Source organism: Lagenorhynchus albirostris, chromosome 17 (genome assembly GCF_949774975.1).
Source record: "Lagenorhynchus albirostris chromosome 17, mLagAlb1.1, whole genome shotgun sequence".
NCBI classification, from domain to species: Eukaryota; Metazoa; Chordata; class Mammalia; order Artiodactyla; family Delphinidae; genus Lagenorhynchus; species Lagenorhynchus albirostris.
The window spans coordinates 76,749,379-76,761,712 of NC_083111.1; positions in this window are offsets into that span (position 1 = coordinate 76,749,379).

The following is a 12,334-nucleotide window of genomic DNA, read 5'->3' on the forward strand; positions in this document are numbered from 1 at the left end:
TTGTTCTTCTTTCTATATTTGCCTGGGTGTAAGGTTAGGTTATTTATTTGAGATGTTTCTTGTTTCTTGAGGTAGGATTGTATTGCTAAAAACTTCCCTCTTAGAACTGCTTTTGCTGCATCCCATAGGTTTTGTGTCGTCGTGTTTTCATAGTCATTTATTTCTAGGTAATTTTTGATTTCCTCTTTGATTGCTTCAGTGATCTCTTGGTTGTTTAGTAACGTATTGTTTAGCCTCCATGTGTTTGTATTTTTTACAGTTTTTTTCCTATAATTGATAGCTAGTCTCATAGCGTTGTGGTCAGAAAAGATACTTGATACGATTTCAATTTTCTTAGATTTACCGAGGATTGATTTGTGACCCAAGGTATGGTCTATGCTGGAGAATGTTCCATGAGCACTTGAGAAGAAAGTGTATTCTGTTGTTTTTGGATGGAATGCCCTATAAATATCAATCAAGTCCATCTTGTTTAATGTGTCATTTAAAGCTTGTGTTTCCTTATTAATTTTCATTTTGGATGCTCTGTCCATTGCTGAAAATGGGGTGTTAAAGTGTCCTACTATTATCGTGTTACTATTGATTTCCCCTTTTATGGCTGTTAGCATTTGCTTTATGTATTTAGGTGCTCCTATGTTGGGTGCATAAATATTTACAATTGTTATATCTTCTTCTTGGATTGATCCCTTGATCATTATGTAGTGTCCTTCTTTGTCTCTTGTAATAGTCTTTATTATAAGTCTATGTTGTCTGATATGCGAATGGGTACCCCAGCTTTCTTTTGATTTCCATTTGCATGAAATGTCTTTTTCCATCCCCTCACTTTCAGTCTGTATGTGTCCATAGGTCTGAAGTGGGTCTCTTGTAGACAGCATATATATGGATCTTGTTTTTGTATCCATTCAGCCAGTCTATGTCTTTTGGTGGAGAATTTAATCCATTTACATTTAAGGTAATTATCAATATGTATGCTTCTATTACAATTTCCTTAATTGTTTTGGGTTTGTTTCTATAGGTCTTTTCTTTCTCTTGTGTTTACTGCCTTTGTTGTAAAGCTGTTTTGGTGGTGCTGAACTCTCTTAACTGTTGCTTGTCTGTAAAGCTTTTAATTTCTCTGTCGAATCTGAATGAGATCCTCACTGGCTAGAGTAATCTTGGTTGTAGGTTTTTCCCTTTCATCACTTTAAATATGTCCTGCCACTCCCTTCTGGCTTGCAGAGTTTCTGCTGAAAAATCAGCTGTTAACCTTATGGGGATTCCCTTGTACATTATTTGTTGCTCTTCCTTTGCTGCTTTTTTCTTTGTATTTAATTTTTGATATTTTGATTAATATGTGTCTTGGCGTGTTTCTCTTTGACTTTATCCTGTATGGTACTCTCTGTGCTTCCCCGACTTGATTGACTATTTCCTTTCCAATGTTAAGGAAGTTTTCGACTGTAATCTCTTCAAATATTTTCTCAGTCCCTTTCTTTTTCTTTTCTTCTTCTGGGACCCCTGTAATTCGAATGTCAGTGCGTTTAATGTCCCTGATGTCTCTGAGGCTGTCCTCAATTCTTTTCATTCTTTTTTCTTTATTCTGCTCCCTGGAAGTTATTTCCACCATTTTATCTTCCAGCTCACTTATCCGTTCTTCTGCCTCAGTTATTCTGCTATTGATTCCTTCTAGAGTATTTTTAATTTCAGTTATTGTGCTGTTCATCATTGTTTGTTTGCTCTTTAGTTCCTCTAGATCCTCGTTAAATGTTTCTTGTATTTTCTCCGTTCCCTTTCCAAGATTTTGGATCATCTCTACTATCATTACTCTGAATTCTTTTTCAGGTAAGTTGCCTATTTCAACTTCATTTATTTGGTCTTGTAGGTTTTTACCTTGCTCCTTTGTCTGTAACATATTTTTTCGTCGTTTCATTTTTTTTTTTTTTTTAATGGGTGATGTTGTATTCCTGTCTTACTGAGTGTTTGGCCTGAGACCTCCAGTACTGGAGTTTGGAGGCAGTTGGATCGAGCTGGGTCTTTGTGCTGAGATGAGGACCTCCAGAAGGCCTCCCTCTGATTGATATTCTCTGGGGTCTGAGGTTCTCTGTTAGTCCAGCTCTTTGGGCTCAGAGTTCCCACCACAGGAGCTCAGGCCCTATCTCTGGCCAGGGAACCAAGCTCCTGAAGCTTCATGGCATGCTTAAAAAGAAAAAAAAAAAGGAAGAGAGAAAGAAAAAAAGGAGCAGTATAATATCAAAGAATAAAAACACAAAATAGAATTAGAAAGATAAAAATTATACTAGGAAAACTAAAAATATAATTGAAACAATGGGTCGCTGGGGGTTGCTCCCATCCCCTTAGGTGTCCGTGGTCCCCCTCTGGTGCCTAGTAGGTGCCCTAGTTGTGAGGAGACGTGAATTCCACATCCTCCTAGTATGCCATCTTGACTCCCAATCTCATTCTTAATAATGATAATTACATTTTTTAAAAAAGTAACCTTGGATATGTCAGTCATTTTCAGTAGTTTTTGCTTTAACATTTAGTGATAAAATACACCCTTAAAATAATAAACAGATAATTTTCTTAAATGTTGCAACTTAAGAAATTAGCATGAGGAAACAAAGTGTATGCATTAGTTATCTATTGGTGCACACTACAGGGCTTCCCTGGTGGCGCAGTGGTTGGGAGTCCACCTGCCGATGCAGGGGACACGGGTTCGTGCCCCAGTCCGGGAAGATCCCACATGCCGTGGAGCAGCTGGGCCCGTGAGCCATGGCCACTGAGCCTGCGTGTCTGGAGCCTGTGCTGCGCAACGGGAGAGGCCACAACAGTGAGAGGCCCGCGTACCGCAAAAAAAAAAAAAAAGTTCACTTTAAAAAATTAAATGCAGTATTGGATTTGAACTACAAAGCCTTCTGTGGGTGTTACTTTGATTTGGTGGATTCTATTTAACACATGAAGAATCTGAGAGCCACAGATGTTAAGTGACCTTATCAAGAGGGGCAATAGCATTGATGCCATTAAGGGTCACTGACCCTCTGTGATACAGGTTTGAACCTGATTTTCCAGAACCTTAGGCTTTTCCTTTTCAAGACGGCCTCCCACACTACCTATACCCTCTAGTCAAAGTGATAGAAAAGGAGCATCCAGGGAGGGAACAGTGGACCATTTGGGGTTAGCAGCTGGTGTCGGGGAAAAGAAAGTATACCTTCCACATTACCAGGGCTCACATTGTTGATTACTAAATGGAACGTCAACTTGAGTACCGAACTCTGCTCTACCTCCTCGAGTGTTTTTAGCTTTGGCCTATAGCTTCACTAATAAGCCCTTGCATTTATATCTAGATTCATCACTAAAACATTCTTTAAAAATAAGTTAACTCATATGATCCCCAAAACAACCTTCTAATATACATATTTTTAACTAATTGTTCCAGATTAAGGAATACAATATTATTTCTCATTTTCCTCTGCCCAAACCCTTCTTTACACCATCTATGGTGGACGTGTTAGCAGTGGGAGGTGGGGAGATGGACCTGTCTGACTGAGAATATAGATGTATATTTTATAAAACATTTGAGTCAGAACAAAAGATTTGTTGGTTCATTCATTCATCAGTTTATTACACTAATGTATATAATGAGTTTATTACAATAATGTATATAATGAGTAAGTGGATTCCAGGTCCCATTTAAATGAATAAGCATAGTTTGAGTGTCCAGAAAGATCTAATCTAATGATAAAATGTATCAAATAAGGAGCTGGAAACCACTGTATGAAGTACTGCTTTGGAAATATGAGCTAAGCAAGCCCATCTGTTCTGAGAGTTGGAAGAAGGGTGAGCTTCATTCTCTTTATTTTTCTCGTGTAAAACTATGTGGTGGCCGCAGCTGGAGCCTGGGTCCTCTGCACAGAAGCTCTGGTGTGGGTCTTCACTAGATGGTCAGTAAATCCTGATAGGGGATCTGGTGAACACCATGTCTTCCCAGAGATCAGCAGTGAGATAGCTGTAGGTCTTGGAAATGGCATCAAAAGTGGCCTTGGCGGAGTTGCCCAGGATGGCATTGCAGCCCCTGGCAGAGGTGCAGCCGTCATCAATACCAGCCGTCAGCAGCAGCTTCTTGGGCACAGGGGCTGAGACGATGCCAGGGCCCCTGGGGCCAGGATGAGGTGCACCAGCACAGAGCCACAGCGGCCAGTACCTTGCAAGGGAGGGCACGGGGATGATGGAGAGCTTGGCCAGAATGACGGCTGCATGGAAAGCAGTGGTTAACTCCGTGGAGCGCCAGACCTGGTCTGTTGGCCAGTACAGGTCTGCTTTTGCACAGGCATAATGGGAAGATTTTTTTTAAAGTCACAGAGGAGGTAACATTTGAGCTGAACCTGAAAAATGGGCAAGAGTCACCAGAGCAGAAGAGGAGAAAGGGATCCCAACCTGAATGGCTGTTTGGGTGTCATCCAGTATCAATGTAGTTCCAGGTACTTCCACAAGCTCCTGCCAATACCATGTTCTTACCCTGCTGGGAACCAGAGAAGTCAGGGAATTCGGATGAAAATTTCTAATGGAATTTTGTTATCCTATGCAGAGAAGACCTAAAACAAACCATTATTAATATTAATAAGCTTTCTTTTGTTATCAATTTTGCTGTTTAAGATCAAAGCTTTGCCATTAAACATAATTAAGGCTTGAGAAACATTTATTAAACAATATTCTTTGAACTTACATAATTCAAATGTAAGTTGAATTATGTAAGTTCAACTTACATAATTGCTGTAAGTTCAAAAAGAAAGAACACCGTTAATAATACTGTCTTATCTTCATGCTGCGTTTGTTTGCAGGAGACACGTTTGCATTTGTTTGCGAGAGACACATTAGTATTGTGCCGGTGCACTTTATCATGGTGTGACTCATCTTGTCTGGGGCCATACTTTTTTCATCTTCTTATTTCTGCTCCATGTTCAGTTGTTGGAGCTTTTGCTATGATTGTGTCCTTTAATGTACTTCTGTACAGTCTACTGCTTCTTCCTAATTCCCCTCCCTCCTGCCCCACCTCCCTTCAACTGCTAAACTTATATCATCTGAAAGCTCAGTTCAAAAGCAACGTCTCAGACCCTCCTCTCACCTTTAACCAGTCTCTTGCTCACTGTGGAGCTGCAGGACTTGTGCCTGAATGCCCTTGGAATGGAGAGATTCTCTAGCTCCCCCAGCGTCTGTGTGGATAGGCCCTTGACCCAGGAGAAACCTCCCTTGGACACGCTTGTTGATGTATGATGCACGCACACACCCAAACTCAGCTAATCAGAGATATTCCCTTGGGTTCTCAAATTGGAGGTTGATAATAGTATCAGTTTCACCTCCTATAATCTTTCTCTAAAGCAGCTGGAAAAAATTAACGTAACCCTTGAAGAGAAGCATAGCCTGGTCAGTAAAAGAGATTCCTGCTCTTTTCCAAGACCCTGGATCCAGTTTTCTCTGAAGACATCCTCATCCCTGCCCTTTAATGTAAACCGATGAATTCCTATTTCTCTCTCACTTTCTCTCTGTCTCTCTTTCTCTGTCTCTCCTTTTTAGTTAAGTTTTTGTCTCTTCTAATTTAAAAATTATTGACAAGTATAATACTCCACATTAATCATTTATTTTTCTTGCCACTGGACAGTAGAGTGAATGAAGACAATGTCTTGCTTTATCTCTGTACCCCAACACTTGACAAGACACCTGACATCTTAGGCACTCTATAAATAATTGTCAAATAAGAGAATAGAGATCAAACCTATTTTGTAAGGACATAGTTGCATAATGCAACATTGTGCCTATCGTAAAGAGTCCACATGACTAACATGTTTTAAATGTTACAAGAGATCGATTTTTTTAATTAAAATTTTATTTTATCAGTATATGAGAAGTCTAGTAGATTTACAATGTTGTGTTAGTTTCAGGTTTACAGCAAAGTGATTCAGTTATACATATTTATTTTTTTAAACACTTCTCCTAAAATTGATGAGACACCTGATAAATGTAATTTAAAAATAGTAAAGGAGAGAAACACTTTCTCTTTAACTCAACCAGTCTATCCAGGACCTTTTACACACACACACACACACACACACACACACACACACACACACACACACACACAAAGTTTCCTCTATCTATAATATTTCTCCTGCCTTGATCACCCAGGCAAACTTGCCTTCAAGTTGCGCTCAAATATAAAGAACTTCTGTCAAGTATTTTATGATCCAGCCCCCTTTAAATAACACTAGACTTTCTTTTACCTAATCCCCCAAAGCATTTTGACTTTATCTCATTCTGTAGAAATTATTTATTTTCATTTCTACTCCTTCCCGTCCTAGAGGTTAAGCTCTTAAAAGGATGCATGTTTATCTTTGCATCTTCAGCCTCTAATGTAATGACTGGCACCTGGTAAGTTATCAGTGAGCATCTGAGGAGCAATCACTTTACAAAGAGTTCTTGCACAAGAACTCATTTGAACAGCACAGAAAACTGGAGGGGTCCATATTATTCTATCAGTTTTATAGATGACAAATACACTTATAATAATAGGCCTACTGTGCCTGTAATAAGAGGCCTATTTGTTTCTCTAGATCCCTAGTGCATCCTCATTACCCGGCACAGTGTCTGGCATATAAGGGGTGTCATGGAGGAAGTAATTTTCCTCTACCCTTCTAGGTTCTGACTGGTCTAAGAATTAAATTGACAAGAGGAAGATCAACAAGAGAAAATCAATTAAAAGTTTAGTAACATGTACATGGGAGAGACCCAGGAAAACTGAGTAAGTGCCAATGTGGCTGAAGCTCTCAGCCCACACACCATCTTTAGCTAAAGACGAGGATGTTGGGAGCAGTCATTTGGGGACCTCGGAGGGGAGGAAGGCGGCTCACGTGGAGATGGACAAACAAATGTCTGGTAAACAGATGTTTGCTGGGCCAGGCAGAGACAATGGGACGCAAAGTGGACTCTGATCTCTGAGTTTCCCCCACCAGACCTACTCCATATTCTTTGCAGGTATCTCTGGTGATAGATCTATTCTGGAAATAGGCCCTTCATCAAAATTCATTTAGGCAGTTAGGGGGAAGGTCAGAGTTTCTGCCTGAGTCTTTTGGGCCTTGTTTTTAACCAGAAATACTTCGCCCCATAGAGAGACATTTTGGGGTGGCACATTTTGCTCCCTACAGGGGTCTTTTTATAAATACAAAGTCAGGAGCCTTAGCTACTTTCAGTGGCAGTGCCTTCCTCTGAAGTTAGATTTACTCAGCCTTGGTGCTCAGTCCCACCACACTGTCCTTCTGCCTCTCTCACTGGCCACGTTGGGAGCAGTTTATGGGGAGAGGTGGTGACATCAATTCTGCATCCCCCATGGTTCTTGCACACACCTTTGAGGTGACTGGTTACCCTGAGTCCAGAATTTTGTTGGGTGCTTTCATAGTTTGAGTTGTAATCATCATCATAATTCCGTGAAATGTATATTATATCCTCATTATACACAGAAGAAAATCAAGGCTTAGAAATCTAAGATAATTTAGTATGTGTAGGTCCTCACTCTTTTTTATTTTTCAACTGAATGGAAATGAAGTGAATTTAATTGTATATTATTATATAAAACATCTCAAACTCACTTTGCACTGAAAAATCTTAGAACAAATAAATAAACAAAAAGGTTAAGCAAGGTCTGTGTTCAACTGAGCAAAGCCTTTGTGAAAACCTAGCAAAACGATGACTTCCTTAGTAGGCTTTGCCAATTCCTATCAATACTCGACAGAGAGGAGTTTAAGTAGCTACTTAAATACCAATTACTTAGAAATGGAAAACAGACAAGGGGAACAAGGCAAACACCCTGTTTAACTTACCAGAACACAGAGAAGCCTTCACTACTCAAGGCAGAGACTGCAATAGTTGCCCCAGGTCACACAGGGCTCCAGTGCAAATTGGCACACAGCCAGGGGAACGCGGAGACGCTGGGCAGGAAATCAGCTCCTGCCACTTCAGTTGTTTCTTTGCTTCTTCCTAGAGATGAAGCTTCCCTCCAAAACGTGGGGCCATGTGGTGGATTTCTTCAACCTCCTGTACTCAAGGACAGGAGACAGACATTTTAGAGAAGTGGACCCCTGATACAGGACCATGCATCCTGCTATGTTCTCATAATTTAGAAGCAGTGCTAGTTTCATGGAGGTGAGGCACATGTACGGCCCTGTGCTCAGGGGGATCCATGATGGGTGTTTAATGTTTGGCTGTGGCTCTACTGAAATTGTTAAAGATTTTATCTCTGAACTTGTGTGTTTTATTAGTGAGGTCTAGTGGGATGTAGGGGGGGAAAGATAATTTTCTGTCTTCCCCTCTAAGTTCCTGGCTGTGAACCCCTTTTAATGAAAGATAGATTAATAGGAGAAAAACAAACAAACAAAAAAACCCCAGAAGTTTAATCACATGTATAATTCCTGTATACATGGGAGAGACCTAGCAAAACTGAGAAACTGTGCAGAATGGCCCAAGCCATCACCTTAAATACCATCTCCAGCTAAAGACAAGAAGATGCTGAGAGAGGGAAGCCTGCTATGGAAGATTACCAGGCAAAGCACAGTAAACAAGGGTAGGGTTGTTATGAGGAGTTAAGTCAGTTGTCTTCTCCACTGTAAGAATTTCTAGAGATTTAGTCACCCTCCTCTTCCTGTTATAGAGAGGGACACCCCCTGACAAATGGAGATTTCCCTTATAAATGTAATTTTCCCTTACAAAAGGGTAACTTCTCCTTGTTTTTCAGAGCTTCTCCTGCGTTTGCTCTTTCTTAAAAATAATCAGCTCAAGATAATCCTTACACCATAGAGCCATATTTGGGGGGGGGCAAAATCTGCTCTCCTTCAGGGGCAAGGGGCAGACTTCTTGCTACCCCTCTCTAGATAGTGCTCCCAGCGTCCTTCGAGCACAGGATCCTGGTCCCATGGTGTGGTGGAGTTAGGCAAGACTCACGGCAAGTACAAAGTAAGCATTTTATATCTATGATTAATTGGGGTGGTGGCAGCTCCAAGAAGCCACACTTTTCATTCAAACCCAAACTTGCAGAAAGAAACAGTGATGTTCTAAGAAAACTGAGTGACTAAGAAACTCAGTTGTATTCTTTCTTCTTCATGTGACTTCCCTGTGTCAGCCAACCACTAAGCTGAAATGATGACTTAGAAGGAAAGGGCAACCTATAGTTCTTTTCCTTTTCATTTTTTTCTCACTAATCAGTAAACCACAGGTACAGAGTTTCAGTAGAATGTGTACATATCAAATCCAATAAAACCAGTTGAGTTTATTTTGTGCAGTGATTACTTTGTCCTGCTGAGAATGAAATACATGGGCATGTACGAGCTATAAAATATGTTTTGTAATTTAATGCTTCCACACATGAGTTAAATACTCTTATATTTGCATTTAAAACTAATTGTACAATATAAAGGTAAACATACAATTCATGCTAATCATTTAAAATTTTATTTATTTATTTTTTACTTAGAGTGACATTGACTAGCGAGTGCAAAATCACCATGACAAGTCAAGAAAGTGACCATGGAAGAAATTTTAAAACTTTATAACTGAGTATCTTTAACAAAATTGTTTCCCTGCTTTTTGAACAAGGGACCCTGCAGTTTCATTTTTTCCTGGATTTCACAATAATGTAGTCATCTCTGTTTAAACAAGTTAAGTAGATAGTAATTCTTCCCAAAATTGTCAACAATCCAAATGGAGAATAATTAAGTGAACAGATCATTTTAGTACACTGTGGTGAGTTCAGTGATAATTTTACAGAGAAAACTACAAGAGCACACATTTTAACTAAGGAATCATGCAGATTTCCTGATACAGATGGCTCCAGGTCTCAGTCTTGAGTCCTAACTTACTTATAGAATTTTAGAATTTATCCAGGTAAAAAGTTGTAGTGTTGGGAAGAGGTACGTGGAAAAAACATCCCGTGTAAATGAACCTAAGGCATTAACAAAACATAGTGATGAGGAGAAAAGAAAAGATATTTATAGGACACCATAGTAACAAGTATAATCTTTATTCTTGGTCAGATCATCTGCTAACATCAGTCAAGGTGCTATTTCCTTCTCTACACCTTTCAATTGGTGGTACTGCTATCAAGGAAGATTCCTGATGTTCAGCTGTTCATTGTATCAGCATCTGTTCGTGCTCTTCCTCCTGTCCCCTTGGCACTATTTCTGATTTCAGCTGCAGCTGAGGACTGTTTAAAAAAAAAAGAATTCAATCAAGTAAATCTGAAGATCTACTTGGCTTTATTCAACAATCCATGAATGGTTCAGGCAGCATCACATCTCGCAACTAGAAGGGCACTCAGAGGGGTTGTGCGAAATAGAAGGTTTTATAGGAAGAAGGGTGGGACAAAGGAGCTCTTAGCAAAATTAAAGAAGGGGTAATTCTCTGCCAGGTCATCATTTTGTGGGGGAGGGAAGGGCAAGGGTTTTTTCATGCTGATTGCCTCTTCTTCCTCTGGGGGCGTGGAGAGAGCCCACTGTGACAGATTACCTCCTTGATGCTGACCAGAAAATCCCAAACTGGTTGATTAAGATTGCATTTATGACGAAGATCAAAACTGTAAGTAAGTCAGGTATTAAATCTAGATATGGTATGGAGTTTAGCACAAGTGATGTCATTTTGGGCCTGCGGTTTTTCTCTTTAAAAAGACACAGTTCCTGGTAGGCGTGGCCTCACCTGCTTCGGGCTTCTTAGTCTGTTGGCACTGCAATAACAGAATGGCGTAGACTGTGTGGTTTATAAACAGCAGACCTTTATTTCTCACAGTCATGGCGCCTGGGAAGCCCAAGTTCAAGGCACCAGCAGATTAGGTATCTGGTATAAAGGCCCACTTTTTAGTTCATAGATGGCTGTCTTCTCACTGCGTCCTCACCTGGCAGAAGGGTTGAGAGAACCCTTTGGGGTCTCTCTTATAAGGGTACTCTGTGCTGTGATCTGATCACTTCCCAAAGACCTCACCTCCAAACACTATCACATTGGGCATTAGGATTTAACAGGTAAATCTGGGGGCTCACAAACATTCAGTCCATAGTAAGGCTTCACTTATCCTAAGCGTTTTCCCTTGCCACAGAATCTTCTGATGCCATGGATGCAATGGGATTTTGGACAACCTTGGATCTATGCCTAGCATGGAAATATGTGGCAGATAACATCATCAGAGCAACCCTAAATCAATGAGGATGGATAAATGCTCCTCACTCCTGTCCTCGGGGTGAGAGATGCTGTACAATCCTCAGGAGGTCCCTGTGGGAAAGAGCCCCCATGCACCTTGGCGGCAACCTTCCTAACACCCCCAAACTGATTTTCCTTCCTTCCCCCTGATGCTCTCCCAGGGCTGTCTTTCCTGCTTCTTGAAGTCTTCCAATAAAACTGTCTGTTCACTTGTCCCTATTATAGGTACTCCTTTGGAAAAATCCAAATTTTGAACACTTTTTTTTTATTGTCCTTCTTAAATTAATTCTCAAAGATTTTTATATGTTAGCAGGTATAATGTTAACTGGAAGTCATCATTTTCATGTTTCCTGTTTCTCTGATACAGCTCTGCATAGTTTTATTGGTAATGGGCATTCTTGTTTGTTCCTGAATTTAATATAAATATTTACATTCTTTCATTATGAATAATGATGTTTGCTACAGATTTCTGACAGATTCTTTAATAGGGAGCACATTTAAATTTTATCAAAAACTTTCTCATTTTTTTCTTTTTCCATTAATCATCTTCATCCTTCATTCCATAATATGTTCTTGCCATATGGCTCCACAGGCTTCACACGTTCTCCATTTAGTCCAGCTTGGCTTTGGCTCTACATGGAGCCACCCAGAGACCCTTCCTACGTGCATCCCTCATGGTTCACCCTGCAAGTGCACGTGTGCTCACAACACCTGCACCCACAGATCTCTATTTGCTTATGGCTTTGATTCATGTTCTCTCATCTCAGGCTATCACCAAACAGCAGAAACAATTTAGACAACAGTTCCAAATGTGAAGCTATTCTGCTCTAGGGCCACAGTGGCTACCTCTGTTCTCTGACACTATATTGTCTATGCTTTGACCTTCTGGCGTCTCTAAATCTTCGCGTGAGGTTGGCTTCCTCACCCTTACTTGACCAGGGATGGACTTGCCTGTTTCCTCATCCTTACAGGCTAAGACTCCTTGTTCCCCATCTTCTGTGTACCCCTGCTTTTCAGACAACCTTATAACACAATCTCTAGTTTTGATTTTGGAGGACGTCCTCAGCATTCTACAAGCCCCTACACTAAAAACCTTAGAATGATCCTTAACTCTTCCTTTGTTCTTCAAATCTGACAC